The sequence below is a fragment of the Stegostoma tigrinum genome, chromosome 39 (assembly GCF_030684315.1).
Source record: "Stegostoma tigrinum isolate sSteTig4 chromosome 39, sSteTig4.hap1, whole genome shotgun sequence".
In the NCBI taxonomy this organism is placed as follows: Eukaryota; Metazoa; Chordata; class Chondrichthyes; order Orectolobiformes; family Stegostomatidae; genus Stegostoma; species Stegostoma tigrinum.
Window position 1 is genome coordinate 23,239,363 of NC_081392.1, and position 18,540 is coordinate 23,257,902.

At 42.6% G+C, this 18,540-nt stretch overlaps 1 long non-coding RNA gene across 4 annotated transcripts in view; it reads left to right on the forward strand.

Annotated features, from left to right (window-relative positions):
* Positions 1-17,547, forward strand: part of LOC132206614 (uncharacterized) — a 113,081-nt gene extending 95,534 nt beyond the window's left edge. For all 4 annotated transcript variants that reach the window (XR_009443050.1, XR_009443047.1, XR_009443048.1 and 1 more), the window contains exon 4: positions 17,220-17,547. This is a non-coding gene — a long non-coding RNA (uncharacterized LOC132206614). The remainder of the gene's footprint in view (positions 1-17,219) is intronic.
* The last annotated feature ends 993 nt before the right edge of the window (positions 17,548-18,540 follow it).

An 18,540-nucleotide genomic window follows, 5' to 3' on the forward strand; every position in this document is an offset into this window, starting at 1 on the left:
TTTGGGAATTGGTGGTGTGTGGTCAGAGCGGCGAATTGGAAACATTGCTGTGAAGGAACTTCTGGAGTAGTGATTACAGTATGTTGAATTTTACATGACCCCTGTATAGATTTTGTTTCCTTGTATTGGTTTAGATTTTTAAAAAAATCATAAACCTGAACCAGGCAATCCGTGAAGGTATGAGGAACAAGGTGACTTCAGTGAGTTGGAAAAGTACATGAAAAGAGATTTAATGGAAGACAGGCAATGTCTATTATGCAAAGAATCTCTGCAAGGTTCACAACATACAAAAATCCCCCAAGTGCAAATAGCAAGAGGGAAAGATAGCATAATGGTTGTTAATGAAAGAAGTTAAAGATGGCATTCGATTTCAAAAATGCCAGATATTGTGGTAAGCCATGGGTTCACAGTAATTTAGCACCAACCATAGGAGGAACAGCAAACCGATGGGGTGAAAAAAAGTCATAAAGAGAACAAGAACTAACAAGAATATAAAGACTGCCAGAAAGAAAATCAAAACGAGGTCAAACATGGAACAGTGACTGCAAATAGGAAACCCCACTGCAGAAAACAGAGACGTTACAGGGAAACTAAACAATTACCTTGTGCCTGCTTTCATGGAGAAAGACCCAGAAAATCTCCCAGAAATATTAAATGACCATAGGACGCGTGTAACTAAAGACTAAAATCATTCATACAAGTGACAAGGTATTATTTGAAAACCTAACAGGATTGAGCATCCATAAATCTGGCGGACCAGATATACTACATATGAGAATTTTGGAGGAAGCCACAATCAACATTTTGTTTGTATTGGGCATCTCTGTGTAATTTTCTTGTACAGTTTGCAAAGGCAAGAAGCCAATCTGGGAAACAAGAAATATTTCAATGTAATCCAATGGATTAAGAAGGGAAAATGGAGAGTGGTGAACTACAGACCAGCTAACTTGTCATCCACAGGAGGGAATTTGTTGGAATCCAACATCATGTATGGGATATTGGATATTTAGAAAGTAAAAATAAAATTGGAGGGAATGCTAATGAATTTATGAAAGAAAAGATTCCAATTAACCATCCTTTTTTATCAAATTGTTTGAATTTTTTGTAGACATAGATAATGCAGAACTAGTGGATGTGGTATATATGGAGGATTTTCTAAGTATACACAATGAGTTAATAGGCAAAATTAAAGTGAAGGGTATGTGGAGGAACATGTGCAAATGGAAAGCTGAAAGTTGGGCAAACCCTCATCCAAAGGGAATGAGCATATATAAGTAAAGACATCCTGTCGCGGTTGCATCGAATGTTAGTAAGACTGTACTGTCAACAGTTTTCTAAGTAAGAATATACTGAACAAAATGGAAGTGCAGTGGGTATTCTCCGGCTTAATCCCACAGATGGCAAGATTGTCTGATGAGGAAGTTCGGCCTATGTTCTCTGGAGTTTCAAAGTTTGAGAGTGATCTCAGTGAAACTTAGAAAATTCACAGAGGGGACTGACTCACACATGGGTGTAGAGATGTGCAAGGTCACAAGATTAGGGAGATGACCAAAACATTCTAAAGGAACAAGATAGCCAAGGAACAATTAGGACATGTCAGAAACCAAGGGCCAATCTGTGTGTAGAACATTGATGGATTGTTACATCGGTATTTTGCATCTGTTTAAAGTGGAGAAATCAAGAAGATGGAGGATGAAGCTCTCGAGCAGATTGGAATAAGATGCAAGCAGGGATTGATGGTTTTGGCTGATGTAAAATTGGGCACATTCCCAAGTATGGATGAGTTTTATCATAGGATGTTATGGGAGAAGAGAGATGAAAGGCCCTGAGCCAAATTTATACGAATCTCCACAAGAGACGAGCCAGAGGACTGGAGAACAGATGATGTGTTTCCTGTTTACAGTTTATGATAGTGGTAGACCGGGGATCAGTAGACCAATGAGCACCAGATCAGTGTTCGGGAAAGCATGGGAGGAAATAGGAAGGGAGAAAATTGATCTCCATTAATAGAGCAAGGTTTGATCAGGGACAGACAGTATGATTTTACCAGAGGGAAGTCACGCTGAACAAATTTGACTTTTTTGTGTTGGCCATGAATAAGATTTTTAAGCAATGCCTTTTGAAAAAGCCCTACATAAAAAACTGATAAATAAAATAATATCTCATGGCATCAAGTGTAACTGGGCAAGTTACATCCAAAATTGTCTTAGTTGCAGGAGACAGAGGATGATGATAGAAGAAGGCTGTTTGTGTGACTGTAGACCAAGTCGCAGATGTGACTCACCTCGATAATTATGCAGTATTTTGTGCATGTTTTGATCTCCTTACCTCATAAAGGACAAACCTGACATTGAGGGAGTGCAACGCAGGATGATCAGTCTGATCTCTGGGGTGACACGCTTGTTGTTTGAGCAGAGTCCGAGTCACCTGGGCCAATATTCCATGAGGGTTAGGAAAATGAGTGGAGATCTCAGTGCAACATACAAAACTCTGACAGGGTGAGACAGGTTGGAAACAGAGATGATAATGTCCCAGACTGGAACGTCTAAAACAATAGACCACAGTATCAGGTACAGGCAGCCACTGTGCATTGAGATGAGAATAAATGCCTGCACAGAGAGACTGGTGAACCTGGGACATTCTCTCCTGCACAAGGCTGTGGAAGCCATGCGTTGAATAAAAATAAAGATTTCCTGACACTAAATGGATGGGAAGACACCTGCAGTATGGGAAGCGGATACAAGATCATAATGAAACCATTCTGTTCGATGGGGGAGCAAGATCAATGGGTCGAAGGGATGACTGTAGTTTCTACTTTCCAATTTTACCATGATTAATCGCATGAAGCGATATGTATATAGTGTGGGAGAAGTGCATTGAGATATTTGGCCATGAAATATAACAGGGAAGGCTCAATGGGTTGATAAGCCTACTCCTTTTCTGATGTTTCTGTGCAATCTGTGGGAAAGCTCTTTAAGTGTTCTCACAAGCTCTGAAACGTCAGGAAGGAGGGCTCTGCAGGATCAACAGGACAGCGTTTCCTGTTCCCTTTTTCCATTACTGAGGCTGGGGCCAAGTGTTTTGTCTGGTTTTATATTTTAAGATGTTGGAGCATTTTGATACAATTGACTGCCTTGCATTGCTGTTTCAGAGACCATCAAAGAATTCATCACAGGGCTGGAGTCACTTTCAGGACAGACCAGGAAAACACGATAGATTTGTATCCTGAATGTATGTTGTTGAAGCAAATTTATATTCACAATCGATATTGGCTTCAAGGTCACTGTTACTGACACCAGACTTTAGATCTCAATACTTTATAAAATGTTTTTAACATGCACCAGCTTCCAGAACATTCGACTGGTTTAGATGAGAAATCCAGTGACATTTCCACAACAATGCCATTTCCACATGGGGTCCTATTGGGAACCACATTTGAGCAGGTTATTTCTGTGCTGCGTGACAGCTCTGTCAAAAATAGCTCAACTATCGTGATGAGACTGAGGGTGGGATAACTGCTCAGATTGCAATTATTCTCTTTGGGAAGTGGGCATAGTTGAGTAATTTTCCACATTGCCAGGCAAATGTCAGAGTTGGGGCTGGAATGAAACAGCTTCCCTCAGGGGCATGGCTTGTTGTGCAGCACAAGCCTTCAAGCTTATTGCAGGAATGGTGTCAGTGCCCATCTGCTGTGTTTAGCTGTCTCTGGATGTCCCATGCAGCGAATCTAATTGGGTGAAAATTGGCATCTGTGATCCTGTGGACACCATGACAAGATGGTGGATCATCCACTGAATACTTCTGGCTGAGAATGGTGCAGACTCCACAGCCTTGACTTTTGCACTGATGTGGAGGGCTGTTCCATTATTTAGGATAAGGTTATTTGTGGAGCCCTCTCCTCCAGGGAGTTCTTTAACCATCCAGCACCATTTATGACAGGGTGTGACAGGATTGTGGGTCTGTTGGTCTTACCATCACTTTTTCCCTGTCTATAATCGATAGGTTCTGCTGCTTGGAATGTAAGCAGCCGAATGCGGTATTTATAAAGGTTTGGCATCAGTTTTAAGTTCAGCTGGTTCTGACTGAGGCATGTTCATCCACACTTGCCACTGCATTGACTGGCTTGATGATAATGGGAGACTGGTGAATTATCCCTACCAAAAAATTTACAGACTGTGCTTGAACACAGTTCTGCTTCGGCTGCTTCTCATGCTGCTGTGGTCTCCGTCATCACATGAATGTCCAGTGTTGAGCTGAGATACCTGCATAGTAATTCTGCTGCCTCTCCCCCCGTTCACACCAAGGCCAATCCCCTACCAGCTCTGTACTCAGTGAGCTACTCTGGGCTCTGTTGTAGCAACACTTCCATTTTAATATTCTCATTCTTTTGAGCTTCAGTCCATGGTGCCATGCCTCCAATTTGTCACATTCCTCAAAGCCCTTTAGCGTATTCATCTGAATATTCTCCCTTCCAGTAGTGCCATCTCCTGTGTTTAAAGTGAATGTGCTTCTCCCTGTTTCTCTCCCTGACTGTGATTAAGAGCTCTGTAGTGTCAGTGGTGCCAGCCTTATGAAATTTCAGAACCAATGAATCTGTGCACCTTGTGTTTATGTTCACCTCTTTGACATTTATTCAAAAACAGAAAATTGAGGAGAAAATAAGCAAGTCTGGCAGCTCCTGTGGAGTGAAAACAGAGTTAATCAGTTGGACCCAGTGATGCTTCTTCAAAGTTCCCACTTTCACTGGCAATTATTGTTTTGTTTTTGTTTCAGATATACAGTGTCCATAGTTTTTTGTTTTGTTGAAAATTTATTCTGTGCTTATTCATTTCTGGAGATACCCAGCAAGCCTGGGCATACCTATGGAGACAGAGGAACCGAGTGAAAGTTTCCAGTCAGCATGACCCTTCTTCAGAACCGAAAAGGGTTGGAAAGTTTTTTTTTATTTTAATACCTTGACAGAGGTGGAGCAGAGGGTGTGGAGGTGCAGTGCAAAAGACGAACAGGCATTTAACTTTGGTGAAAGAGAAACAAGATGTAAAATGGGTGTAAATTAAGGTGTGAATTGGAGAGATGGGTTCTCCCTATTGATTGCAACATAAACAAGACAAGGCCTTAGGGAGACAGGGAGAGAGAATGTAAGAGAAATGCAGGACAGTCATAATGGGTCCAGGCTGTGACTTTATGTAATACAATATTAAATTTGACTATTGCAAAGTACCAAAGTATAAAATGAGGTGTTACTCGAGCTTAGGAACTGCTTCATTGGAACATTATGGCAGCCCAGGACTGAAATATTAGCACGAGAGTAAATTGGTTATTGATATTTTAAGCAATGAGAAACTCAGGGTGATTCCAAAAGACAGGGTGGACATGTTACTCAAGGCCGTCTCTGTTTGGTCTCACCAGTGTTAAGAGGAGTGCTGAGTGAGCAGCAACAACAGTTGACTGGATTGAAAGTATACGACTGAAATGTTGCTTCACTTGGAAGGGGTGATTTGGGTTGCTAGGAAATGAGGAACAAGTCCACATACTTTTCAAATATCTGTTTTTATTTCTTCTTCACTGGAGACGACATAGTTGCATGTTGGGACCTCGACAGCAACAGCTTTAATCATGCATTTTGTTTCAATCTGTTTCCTTGCAAACTGTTCGCCACATCCTAACTACAGAATCTAGGCAACAGTTCGTTTGTCACGTATGGTTCTGTCTGCTTCGAACTGAGATTCTTCGTTTCAAAAGTACTTGCAAGTCTGCTTTTGTGATATAATTTGTGAATTTAACCCTTGTTATGCTGTAGGTTAATAACAGAATTTTCAAAATGCCCCACAACTTCCTTGCTTTTGTCCGCTCCATCTGTATCCATAAACCCAAGGATCCACTGAGCCTTCCAAACAACAATTTCAGCTTGTCCAGCCATTTATAATTTCCTGTCTCCTGCATCTCTTTCTCCTTAAACAGGGGAGATATGTTTGCCAGTCTTCCAGGACCATCCCTGAAAGATCACCAGGAAAGCCTCCACAATCTCCTCAAATATCTCCTTAAAACCTTGGGATGCACTACATCTAATCTTCTTAATCTACCTGCCCCAAAACCTTTCAGCTTCCCCAGCACCACCTCCTTCTCACCTCTGCCCTCTGACTTCTTTGAAGTTCTGGCATGTTGCTGGTGTCTTCCACTGTGGAGACTGATGCAAATTACCTGTTCAATTCCTTTGCCAAATCTTTGATTCCCATAACTATTCCAAACGCATTTTCCAGCAGTCCAATGTTTGCTCTTGCTTCCCTCCCTTCCAGAAAATACATATAAAAATCTCTGCGAAGCAGAATATTCCATCCTCTCCTCCTTGTTGTTTTAATTATTTCTGCTGTGCTTATATTTAAAGTCTTCTCTGGATTCCCAAGAATCTTCACAACATTGTATGCTCCCTGTTGTGCTTTTGTGCTGTGCCTGACTTCCCTTATCACCCACTGCTGCCTTGCCTCCCCTGAGTATGCTTCTACCTTGTGATGAATTTTAGGTGTGCCTCCGAATTATCGGCAGAAACTCCTGACATTGCTGTTCCGCTGTCTTCCCTGCAGGGCTTCCCTTCCAATTAACGCTGATCCATTGCTCCCACATGTCTTTGTCGTGAATTTCCCCAATTATAACCATGTCACATCCAGGTGTGGGCAACTGAAAGAGGAAGATTTGTGATTGGCGACATGAAGAACGATTGGAGGATATAGTTACTCGATATAAAAGGGGAGAGAGCAAGAGAGAGAGAATATGGAGGAGGAGGTGTAAAATTAGAGAAAACTAGGTTATCAACGGATGTAAAACTCCTTCCTGTTCGTTTTTGGTGAAATACCTTGTGCTGTGGTCCTCTGTACATTGTTTGTACAAGTTCGCATTGTGTGTCTGATGTCAGAACTTTTACCGCCAATAATATGACAGACGCTTGCCCTTGACGGAACCCAGTGGGCCAATATATTTGTTTCCTGGTAGAGTTTTAATTATTTTTAAAAACTGGGACAGAAGAAGAAGGAATTTATGACACACAAACAGAAAAGAATGAGAGACTATATCAGGGAATCCCGGAGAGGGCGAATCCTTGAGAGAAGGGAAGTATACCACCTCAGCTGATAATCAAATAATGTTTCAATATTTTGTGCATTTTGTACATCATCTGTACCATATTTTTGTTAGCTGGCGCTCTGTTGGTCATTCAGGGTGCCTTGTGCACCAATGAACAATCTTATCCATCTCTACACACACGCACGCACACACACAAAACTGTGCCTCCTACATTCCATTTCACACTGTTCCGATTTGCTTACATTCTCACTTGCCATTCCTTCTTCAAAATGTATTCCGTTTCCTTCTCTGCGTTGGTTTCATTCCATGTGTGAGGAAGATAATGGTGCCCAAGTGATACAATGTTATTCCTGACCAGTTTCCACAGCAACTGTCGTCTCTTCCTTCCTGTTTCGTAACTAATCACATAGATGCTGTGTAATCACATAGATGCAGCTCTATAAAACCCCTTGTTGGACATATTTGGAATAGTGTTTTCAGTTCTGGTAGCCTCATTACAGGAAAGATATGGAAACTTTAGAGAGGGTACAGAGGAGATTTACCAGGATATTGCCTGGACTGGAGATAAGATCTTATAAGGAAAAGTTGAGGAAACCAGGGCTTTTCTCATTGGAGTGAATAAGGATGAGAGGCAATTGATAGAGGTGTACGAGAGCCGAGAGGCATAGATAGAGTGGATAGCCAGACACTCTTTTTTTTCCAGAGCGGAAATATATATTTTGAGGTGGCATGAGTTTAAGGTGATTGGAGGAAGGTACAGGGGAGATGTCAGAGGTAGGTTCTTTACACAGAGAGTGAGGGGTGCATGGATTGTGCTGCCAGCGTTGGTAGTGGAGTCGGATACATTAGGGGTATTTAAGCAACTCTTGGATAAGCACATGGATGATAGTAAAATGTAGTATCTGTGGGATAGTCTGATCTTAGGTTAGTTTAATAGGTCAGCACCATATCGTGGGCCAAAGGGCCTGTGCTGTGCTGCACTGTTCCATGTTCTATGTTCCAAGGCGACTGGAAATATAACATTGACTTTTGGGCTAAACTAATAAATCTGAAAAGAAAAGGCATATGAACTGTGCAAAAAGATGTTTGCAACTTCAGAAGCAAATTATTGAATGTATTGTGTTAAAGATAAACTGTTGCCTTATTAGACAAGTGAGTGCAAAGTTCAGGGACATCCAAACTTCCTGTGCGTGTTCAGGGCAGTTGTGGCCTGAGACAGTTTTTTTTTTTAAATTGGCTGTCGTTCTGTTGGAGGAGACTTCAGCATAGTGACAACTTCTCAATTGTCTCTTTGGAATGCGGTTACAGAGAGCATTGTCTGTTTGTGACACAGCAGAATCATTGAGCCTGGACAGAGAAAGCATCACTTTTCTCCTTTACCTGTAACATTGAGAGTAATTGGAGATGGACAATAAGACCAATAGCTGGTCAACATCCCACCCAGACAATGTATTGCTGTTACATTAAAAGAGTTGTAGTGACGGGTTGACTCAACCTGTTTGTCTGTGACTCCGATTAATATCAGATTCAATGGATCCGAACTATGTCACTTTGTCACTGAGTGGTTTTCCTCTCCTATTAATAGGGGATTCTTTCAATGTGTTCTCCCATCGTATCAGCAGCAGCATCATCCTCAACACAATTAGAATCAGCAGCTTCAGAGAGGGAGAGATCAAAATTGGTGAACAGAGGATTGGGGAGTTCTAATAATGGCTCAGAATGTGAGAACAATAGACTGGAATGTTCCAATAATGGACAAAATCTCCAACCATAGACTGGAATGTTCGCACAATGTACATGAATCGGAGAGTAACAGATTGGAATGTTCCAGCAACATACAGGAGTTTATCTTGGGCTGTTTACTGGCATTCTTTCAATTGGATCTTGTTAACGTTGTGGAAAGAATATGTACTGATGTTTATTCAGGCGTGTTACTAGCCCATTCACAATATTGCTGGCTATCCCAGGAAGTTTCTCTATCTCTGTCCATGTATTAATTCTGTAAGCCATTGTGAATGTCATCACTATTCCTGTGATCTGTTTGGCAAAGCTGTAAGCTATTGTATTTGTTTTCAATTATAAGCGCTGTTGCTGTTCCATTGATTTCATACCCTTCACTTACAAACATCTGAGGAGGAACAAAATTGTTCCTCAGCATTATTGCCCCATTTTGTCCTGAGCTGATTTATATCTAAATATTCCCTCAGTCACCAATAGTGCCCCCAGTCTTCATTCCTGCTGCAGTGCTGTTTCTAAATGAACCAGCATCTACGCTTTTCCAGTTGCAGTCCTCTACTGGCCACTCATCCAGTTATAAATATTTTGACTGCAAACTTATTCTTGTCTCTAGCTGGAACTGTGTCAGTTGCAAAGTGTGCAGCCAATTTGATTCAAAAATGAGGTGGTCACGGCATTGTTCCACTGGTTTCAGCATAACCTGTCGGTGGCCATGAAACAACAGTTTCATTGAACTGGTTAGATTCTCGAACTCTCCAAGCAGGAGTGGGTGCCATTTCCATCAGCTCCTCAGTGCAGTGTTTCAATGTATTCGCTCGTAGACAGGGGCCATCTCTCTTCACCTCAATCCCACTGACCCACTGCTGAGTGGAATACATTACTTCTGTTTCCACAGAGGAAGATGCAGCAAACCTTCCAGAAATCCTGCAGGACAGAGTGACTGGTGAAAATGAAAAATTGTAACAGATTAGAATTAATAAAGAGGAATTACACAAAAAAAAACTAATTGAATTGAGCTTTGGTATGTTGCTGTATCTCCATCCCAGAATATTCATGGAGGTGGCCGTTGAGCTCGTGAAACAGTTCCAGGGCCACCCAGCACTTCAGTCCAACGGCCATATCAAACATAATCCCAAACTAACTTTGTCCCACTGGCCTGTGTTATTCACGTATCACTCCAAATGTTTCTTATTCGTGCATGTATCCAAAAGTCTTGTAAAAGTTGTAATTAAAAGGTAAAATTATTGATTTTGCTTCAAAATTCTTTAGGTTCTGCAAATTCAGTTTCCTGCACCTGGAATGTAGAAGTTGTAGGCCTAAAAACAAGAGAAAGAGGGGAAAAAAAAGAAACTAAACATTGAACAACTTGATGTATGTGATGAGCAAAATGTTGGAATCTTTTATAAGGACAGTTTGGGAATCATGATATTACTTGGCAAAATCAACTCAGATTCAGGAAAGGAAATCGTCTTTGTTAAACCTTCGGAGTTTTTTTTTCTTGAGGGATCCACAGATCTTAGATTAGCATCCAAATTGTACCCAGAAACATGTCTTCGTACTTAACGCACACACGCACGCACACGCACGCACTGTATAGAGAGAGATAATATGGATGAGGAGATGTAACATTCGAGAAAACCAGATAACCGACAACATCAGATATTCTTCCCTATTTTTGTTGGTAAATCCTGCATGTAGTGGCCCCTTGTCCAGCATTTGTATGACTGAGTAATATGTACATCATAGTTGGGACATCCACAAATGAGAAATAGTGAGAGTGGTGAATTTGAATTTACGGTAGACTTTTGACATGGTTGCACACAGGTAAATGAAGAAAGTTTTTGAGTTTAGTATTAAGGGACAGTATACGGCATGAATTGAGAATTGTTTAGCTGTGACAATACAGACAGCGCCTTTTCCCAGACTGAAGGCCATTATTCATGTGTTATCACATGTATCATTTGGATCCTGCGATTGTAGAGCCTTGATGGGAGAGCATTTGGGGCACTGTGTATATATTTAATCGCCTTTGTAAGAAATAATCTCTTGCCATGGACACAGTACAAATGTGTATCACCAGTCTAATCTCCGAGATGATGGTAACATTGAGGACAGTGCGAAGAAACTGAGAATTTAATCTGTTGTACTGTGAGACAATATGAGATGATTGCATTAAAACTTGAGAGTTGGCGACGAACATTCATGTCCAAAAAATATATTGATAGGGTCAGAAATTCCATACATTACCCAGGAGATTGCATTCCTAATAGTTTATGTCCCTCTGCGGAGTCCCACGGTGATTGAGGAGGGTACCAGCTCTGAATGAACTCTCCCCAAATTAATGTGTGAACCTGCACTGAAGGTCATGTTGTTCACAATCCCCACAGCATCCTCCACTTTCCTTCTGAAACTAATCATTCCCACTAGCTTCTGACAATCCATAGGGAATATCACTCCATTGCCTCAGAGATTCAAAATGCCTCCTTGAGACTTTGCACAAAGCATTTGACTTCCCCCCCTCACTGCTATAAAACCATGTACAAGTACCACGTGTATTCTACAAGCAACAGAGACACGAGGAACAATATGGAGCAGTCTATCTGTGCAGCCTCTGCTCCAATTTTATGTCATGTTGCAGCATCAGTTACCTCGTTATGACCCCGAACAAGTGGCAAGAAGGGCTGAATGGCCTCAAACCTGTTCCTGTGTAAGTGCCTCAAGAGAATGAATGGCTCCTTCCTCATCCGATTGAACAGGGCCAAGGGCCTGATTGGGTTACCCCCGGTTCCTGTTTAACAGTTCGATGTGCTCACTTGTATGACAAAGCAGTAACTCCAAGAAGTAATTTTGTCATGATTTCTTTTCAGAGAGAGATTGACCAAGAGGTATAAGCGGTCTTGTTAATGACACTTGAGGAAATCGCTTGGGAGGCCATGGGTTTTTTTTATTTCATGCAGCCTGCATGAGTGTGACCAGCTCTCTCAGGTTAGGATTTCTGGGGTTTGGTTTTCATTAATGTCAGAAGCTATTGGGGTCTCAACAAAGTTCGAAATTTCAATGAATGTCTCCTGGCTGCTACTGTCTCTTGAATTTTCACTGGATTTTTTTTCCCAACTGGATTGGAGGACTGCATATGAGAATCTTTGTCTGAAATTTCCTTTGTGACAATAGGTGTGTTTATGGGAAGTTACTATACTGGAACAGGTAATTCATAATATGTTACATTTTCCAATAGAGTTAAGTTATTCTAAATTCCTCTTTCTTTATTTGTATTTTAACTACAGTGCTGAATAAATTGTGTTTTGTTTAACATGAAGCAGCTTAAACAGGCACATTGGTTCTGGAACATGACACTTCATATTTGCCTTTAGTAAGAAAGTGTTAGGGTCGAGGCTAGCTGCCGAAAATGTTTTTGAGGCGGGGGGGTCTTGTCTGGTCCATAAAACTAGTCTCCTCTTCTTCATGTGTAAAAGGCTAGAGGGACTGATTGAGCTATCCATCTTCTTGCCCAAGAGCTTTGATGGGCTGAATGGCTTCCTCATATTCCTGTGAAGCGAGCGTGAGTTGCTGAATAAGCTCCTCTTTGTTCTGTGGAAATGTGCAGTGTCCAGCAGTACTGTTACCTGCATGTTACATACACTTTAACAACACAAGCTTGGATGTTGCCCAGGTCTTGCTGCACATAGACACAGACTGCTTCAGTACTTGAGTGGTGACAAATTGTTCTGAAGTTTGTGTAATGTTCAGTGGCCATTCCCACTTCTGATCTTAAGATGGGGAAAGACATTGATGAAGCAGCTGAAGATGCCTCTGCTGAGGAAGCTACTCTGAGGATCTCCTGAAGAGGCATCCCTAAATTAATCTCGTCGCAGTTGCTAGCATTTGGCACGTGTCCCTCAAAACTTTTCCTGATCATATAGCCATCCGGATGCCATTTAAATGTTGATTTAACCAGCCTGCACAACTTCCTCTGGCACTTTGTTCCATACACGGATCATCCTCTGCATGAAAAGGTTGCCTCTTCGGTCCTTCTTAATTTTGTGCCCCTCTCACGTTAAACCCATGTCTTCTAATTTTGAACTCATTTACTCAGGGAAAAAGACCTTGACAATTCACCCAAACCATGCCCTGCACGATGTTACAAACGTTTATAAAGTGCAAATTTTACTCCTCTCAACATGAATCACTATGTTTTTTGCCATCCCTGGCCTAAATCATGAAATTCAAAATTGATACCTCTCCCTTCTCGATCAAGTCACAATTTTAAAATAATTTTAATAAACTTGTTTAGATATATTATGTAACACCTGTATGGGATTTGAATCTAGACCTTTGGGCACAGAGGGAGGGACACTACCACCACACTGCAATAGGCCCTGAATCTGCAACACTATTCTCCTGTATGTTTGCTCAACAACATGTTCTGTCATGCAGTGACACACCTCTGAAACAGGCAGGACATGAACTGAGAACTTCTGTTCCAGAGCTGGGAACATTACTACAGTTTCAGGGATTGGAATCAAATCCAGAGCTCCGCCTCAGGGGCATGGGCGCTACCCACTTCACAAGACCTACAATATGCCCAGATTTTGGATCACTTTTCAAGTGCAAGCTTTTGGCTAAGTCTGATTTTCTGAAATTCTAGTCAATTTTACTGAACTAGACGGGGAGCTTTTTTTTATTACAACAAACACAAGGCATTTGGCTCAACTATAGGATATTGAGTGGATTCACTCTGCCATTGTGATAAACTATTAATACCTTTAATTGCTTGGCTGTGAGTTCTCGCTTAAATGGCTATTATCTGTAGACTGCAGTGTTTGGGAAAGAAATCCTGCAGGGACACTGTGCGCTATGAAGGATCTCAAACTGATATTATTACTGAAAACCAGAGACGATGAAAGGGCATAATTTCTGCCCCAAAACCATATTGTAGATCACTATTTCTGCCTCAAATGTGTGAACACCCTGTTCTCAACACGGTTAAATGTTACAAGACAACAAATTATATTCCTGCATCTCCTCACCACTAGCTGGTCTGCAATCCCCCTCCCTGCTCCACCTGCCTGCACAAGGCAAACCAAGCTCAGGGTCTTTTGAAAATCAAGGTCGAGGTTTGCAGGCCTTCTAGAGAGACAAGGGTTTTCAACATTTCAAGAGTGAGTGGGAATTTCATTCACTTGGCTGTGGTCTCTCAGATAGTGTTTAATTTGGATAAATAGGAGGTATTGCATTTTGGTAAAACAACCAGGGGCAGGGCTTGTAAAATTTAAATAATTTCTTTGGTAGTGTGACAGAACAGAGAGAAAAACAGACAGTGTAGTTGAGAAGGCTTTTCGTACATTGCCCTCATTGCTCAGACCTTTGAGTTTGGGAGGAGGCACATCATATTGAGATTGCACAGGATATTAGTGAAGCCTCTTCTGGAGTACTGTAACCAGTTCTGGTCACATTGTTATAGGAAGGATAATATTCGGCAGGAGAGGCTTCAGAAGAGATTTAACAAGATGTTGCTGGGAATGGATCGTGTGAGTTATGGGGAGAGGCTGGATCAACTGGGAGTTTTTTTTGCTGGAGCATAGAAGGTTGACAGGAGGTTCAAATACCACAGGCACTGTCAGACCTACCCGACACAGAGACACACACAAATACATCAGTACTAACACAGGTAAGGGGAGCCTGTCAGATTTCTCTTGCTCTGTGGTTTGTCCATATTTCATTCTCCACATGTGGTGTGTATCAGGATGTCTGCTGTTCTGTTGACAACATGTCAATATTTGACTCGGTCTGTGGGAGTATATCAGTGTGTCACTTGCCCACAATAGTGAATGTGGCAGCATTTCAGGTGTTCTATGGGAACTGTGCCTCTGACAATTTCAGTGTTTGCTTATTGAAGATCCAGGACAAGTTAGGAGATAGTAAATATTACAGGTTGGTTTCAGATCTGAGCTGTCCGATGGAGAAGGTATAGGAGGGAGACTCCACGCTCCCTTCATGGGAGCTGGTAGAGACGATGTGTTGTGAGCCCACCCTCCTGCCCACCAAGACACTGAGGATTCCATTTGTGCCGGCTCGATATAAAAGGGAGATGGCATCAGGCACACGGTTTCTAAGCTGCGTCATGTGGAAATGGAACTGACAGTGGGTTTACAGTGAGAATTACCCTTCACTGAATATTGCTCCTTACTCGGGTGATGGGAAGTGAATATTTTGGAATCTCCACATGGGTTGTTCCAGTTATCTCCATGTGGCAGGCAGAGTGGGTTGAGGGAACTGATGTCAGACACTCCAGGACCTGGCTTGGAACCTTTCAGTCCTATTCCAGGCTGTTTCTCCTGGAATGGGAGAAAGGGAGGGAGAGTGAACGTGGTTGTCCTGCTGTAAGTGCTGGTTTAGGTTTGGGATGGAGGGGTGGGGTTGGTGGTAGCCGAGGGAAGGGTGAGGTGTGCGGAGAGACGCAGTCACCAATGTTGAATCCATACAGTGTTTTCAGTGCAGGGGTACGGAGGAGGTGAGAGAGAGAATACAGTGATACTTATCCTGGCTGAGCGAGGAAGGTTACTGATTCTTGTCCTGTATTGCTGGACATTTCTTCAGACTGCAGATACTGCACTGAGCTGGATGGTGAGCTCAGACCATGCTCAGTGGGTCTAGTGGTGTGACCTCATCTGGGAAGAGAATGGCCTTTCTCTGAAAAAGCCCATCCGCCAGCAATTCCGTGCACCTTCCAACAAATCTTGGTGAAATTGCCCCTTATCTGTCAGGCTCGGGGTCTCCCGTGCAGGCTGGCTTCGAACTGAGAAACGTCAACTGTGTGCTCATTGGCCTTTTAATGGTGGCACCTGCACCAGGGATAATAGAATATTCAGGCCATCCAGGTGATGGGAACTATTACCACCCATGATGGTTGGGAGAATCAGGCTGGCATTGAATGAGAGGAATGACATGTGCTGGGGGAGGTAGATTATGAGGAGAGTTTGATGAGAAATCATCAGAAAACTAGCTCGGCCTCCTGCAGACTATCCCTCTGTCACACTCAATTAAAATGTCACTGAGACAAATTAATGTTAGTTTCAGCCCAATGAGTCAAAAACTGTGTGACGGAGAGTGGTGAACAAATGCAGAACAAATGCTCATTCAAACGCTCCATCATCTTAACTCACAACAATATCCTATTCTTGCATCATTCCTGAAAAACTGACCCACGTTTCAAGATGCTGTCAAAATGTCCTCATGTCAGCATTCTAAAACATGTGAAGACATCTTTCCATGACACTGTCTCTCAATCTCCCCCTCTCTGTCTATATATCCAACCCCACCCATTTGTTTGTATTTAAACTGATGCCCCACCATCTCTCTCTGGCAGTGATTGTCACACCCACGGCACCCCTTGTCATGGCACAGTGGAGATATGGAGCTGTAAATGGATGGGAGCCGCACATCCTGTCACTTCCAGCATTGGCTGCAAGTTTCCCCAGGCTGGGCAACGATTTAACACAGCGTTACTGAGCACTGCACTGGGGTGGTCTGTACAGATCTACACATAGAACATTACAGCACAGTACAGGCCCTTCGGCCCTCGATGTTGTGCTGACCTGTCATACCGATCTCAAGCCCGTCTAGCCTACAGTATTCCATGTACGTCCATATGCTTGTTCGCTAGGAGGGCAACTGCTCTAGGTTTACAGATCAGTTCAGTGGTGTTCACTTCACAGCCCCCCATGCTGGAGAGATACCTGGTCCGGGTTTATAGATCAATGCACTGGTGTGGTCTGCACAACACCCCGTGCTGGACTGATATCTAATTGGCTGGTGAAGCCTGCACAGTGTCCCACTCTGGACAGATTGCTGGGTTGTATTGAGCAGGACACTAGCCTGGTCTGCACAGTGCCCCATGCTGAACAGATATTCCATCTGGATTTGTGGTGTCTGGGCTGGTTCTGTGAGGTGGATTGAGAATGTGAGATAACTGACCACTTCAGCTGATCTGAAAATGCCTTTACTTTGTGTTTGCCAATTGTGTTGAGTTTCGCGAGAGGTTTCTGCCGTGAGGCTGAGTGGGTCTCACCAAAACTGATGGGCATAAGGACCTTTGTGATGTGGATCTTCATGACTCCATCACATTCTGTAACCGACATTACCTGGAACGTTCTGTAACCGACATTCCCCGGAACAGTCTCGAACTGACATTATTTGTGAACAGTTGGATGTCAGTTAATTGAACAAAAGATTAGATCCCGAGGGAAAAGATCCCATTCCAGGGAGAAGGGGACACTGTTTCAAAATCCCCTCAGGCAGTTAAAGGGTGAATACGTTTTCCCTGTGTTCGTTTTTCTTCACAACCGAAAATTGACCACAATGTGGATAAAAAAGATGAAAATTTCTAATCTCTGTTTGTCTTCAAGGAACTGGGAGAGAATCCTTCAGGACGGCAATGTCTTCACCCTTTATATCAGGAACTGTAAAGAGGTGACATGAGCCTGCTCTCGAGCGATTGAGTCTGTGGGAATGTTCTAGAAACCATCTGTTCTTATGGATGTGCGTTTGTGCCATTCGGAGGGGAGAGTTTCTTGTGCTTTACATTACATTTTTCTTAATAAATGAGACATAGTATTTGTCATTTCAGCTTCATTTGTTTTTTCATTAAATCAGTGACACATTTGAAAATGTCACTGGGTCCTCAATCAAACTGGTAACTTTGCCTCCAGGCTGATGTATAATTTATTTGTTTTCCTTCCTCACAGTTAATGTAGTGACGACCTACGTCCTGCTTTATAAAGATTGTGGATTGTCTCCATGTGTCAGGCGTTACCTGGGGGCCATGGCAGTGGCGGATCTACTGGTCATTATCCTCGACCTGATACTGAGACACATTCCCATTGTTTATTGGGAACCGTTTTATTTCCTGCGGGACATCTCTGTGTGTAATATCCACGCCGTCCTGCTTTATGCAGCCACTGACTGCTCTGTCTGGTTCACCGTCACTTTCACCTTTGATCGATTTGTGGCCATTTGTTGCCAGAAGCTGAAAAGTAAATATTGCAGTGAGAAAACGGCGGCTGTGGTTCTGGGAACAGTGACTGTGCTGAGCTGTTTAAAGAACATTTTCTGGTATTTTATGCTCACAGGTCGGTATTCACTGGGGAACGCCCCCTGGTTTTGTGATGTAACCGATGATGTTTATGACTCTGGTGCCTGGGTCACAATCGAGTTCCTCCACCACATTCTAACCCCGACTCTCCCATTTCTCCTGATTCTGCTGCTCAATGTTTTCACCGTCAGACACATTTTGGTGACCAGCAGAGCCCGCAGGAGACTCCGGGCTCACACCAATGGGGACGGTCAGTGTGACTCAGAAATGAGAAATCGAAAAAAATCCATCATTTTACTGTTTGTGATCTCAGCCAATTTCATCCTGTTGTGGTCAATGTTAATGGTGTTTTCTATATGGTTCCGGATGAAGTGGATTGGGTATAACTCTGTGTATCTACATGCCTGTGTGCAGGAACTGGGCTTCATGCTGCAGCTCCTCAGTTGCTGCACAAACACCGCGATTTATGCCGTGACCCAGATTAAGTTCAGGCAGCAGCTGAATATCGTGCTGAAATATCCCTTTACCCAAATTCATCAATCAATCAAATTCTCTCATTAATCAATCCAGACAGGATTTTCTCATTTCAGTTCAATGTTTCAGCAATGAAGCAGCCTGTCGCTATGGTAACAGAC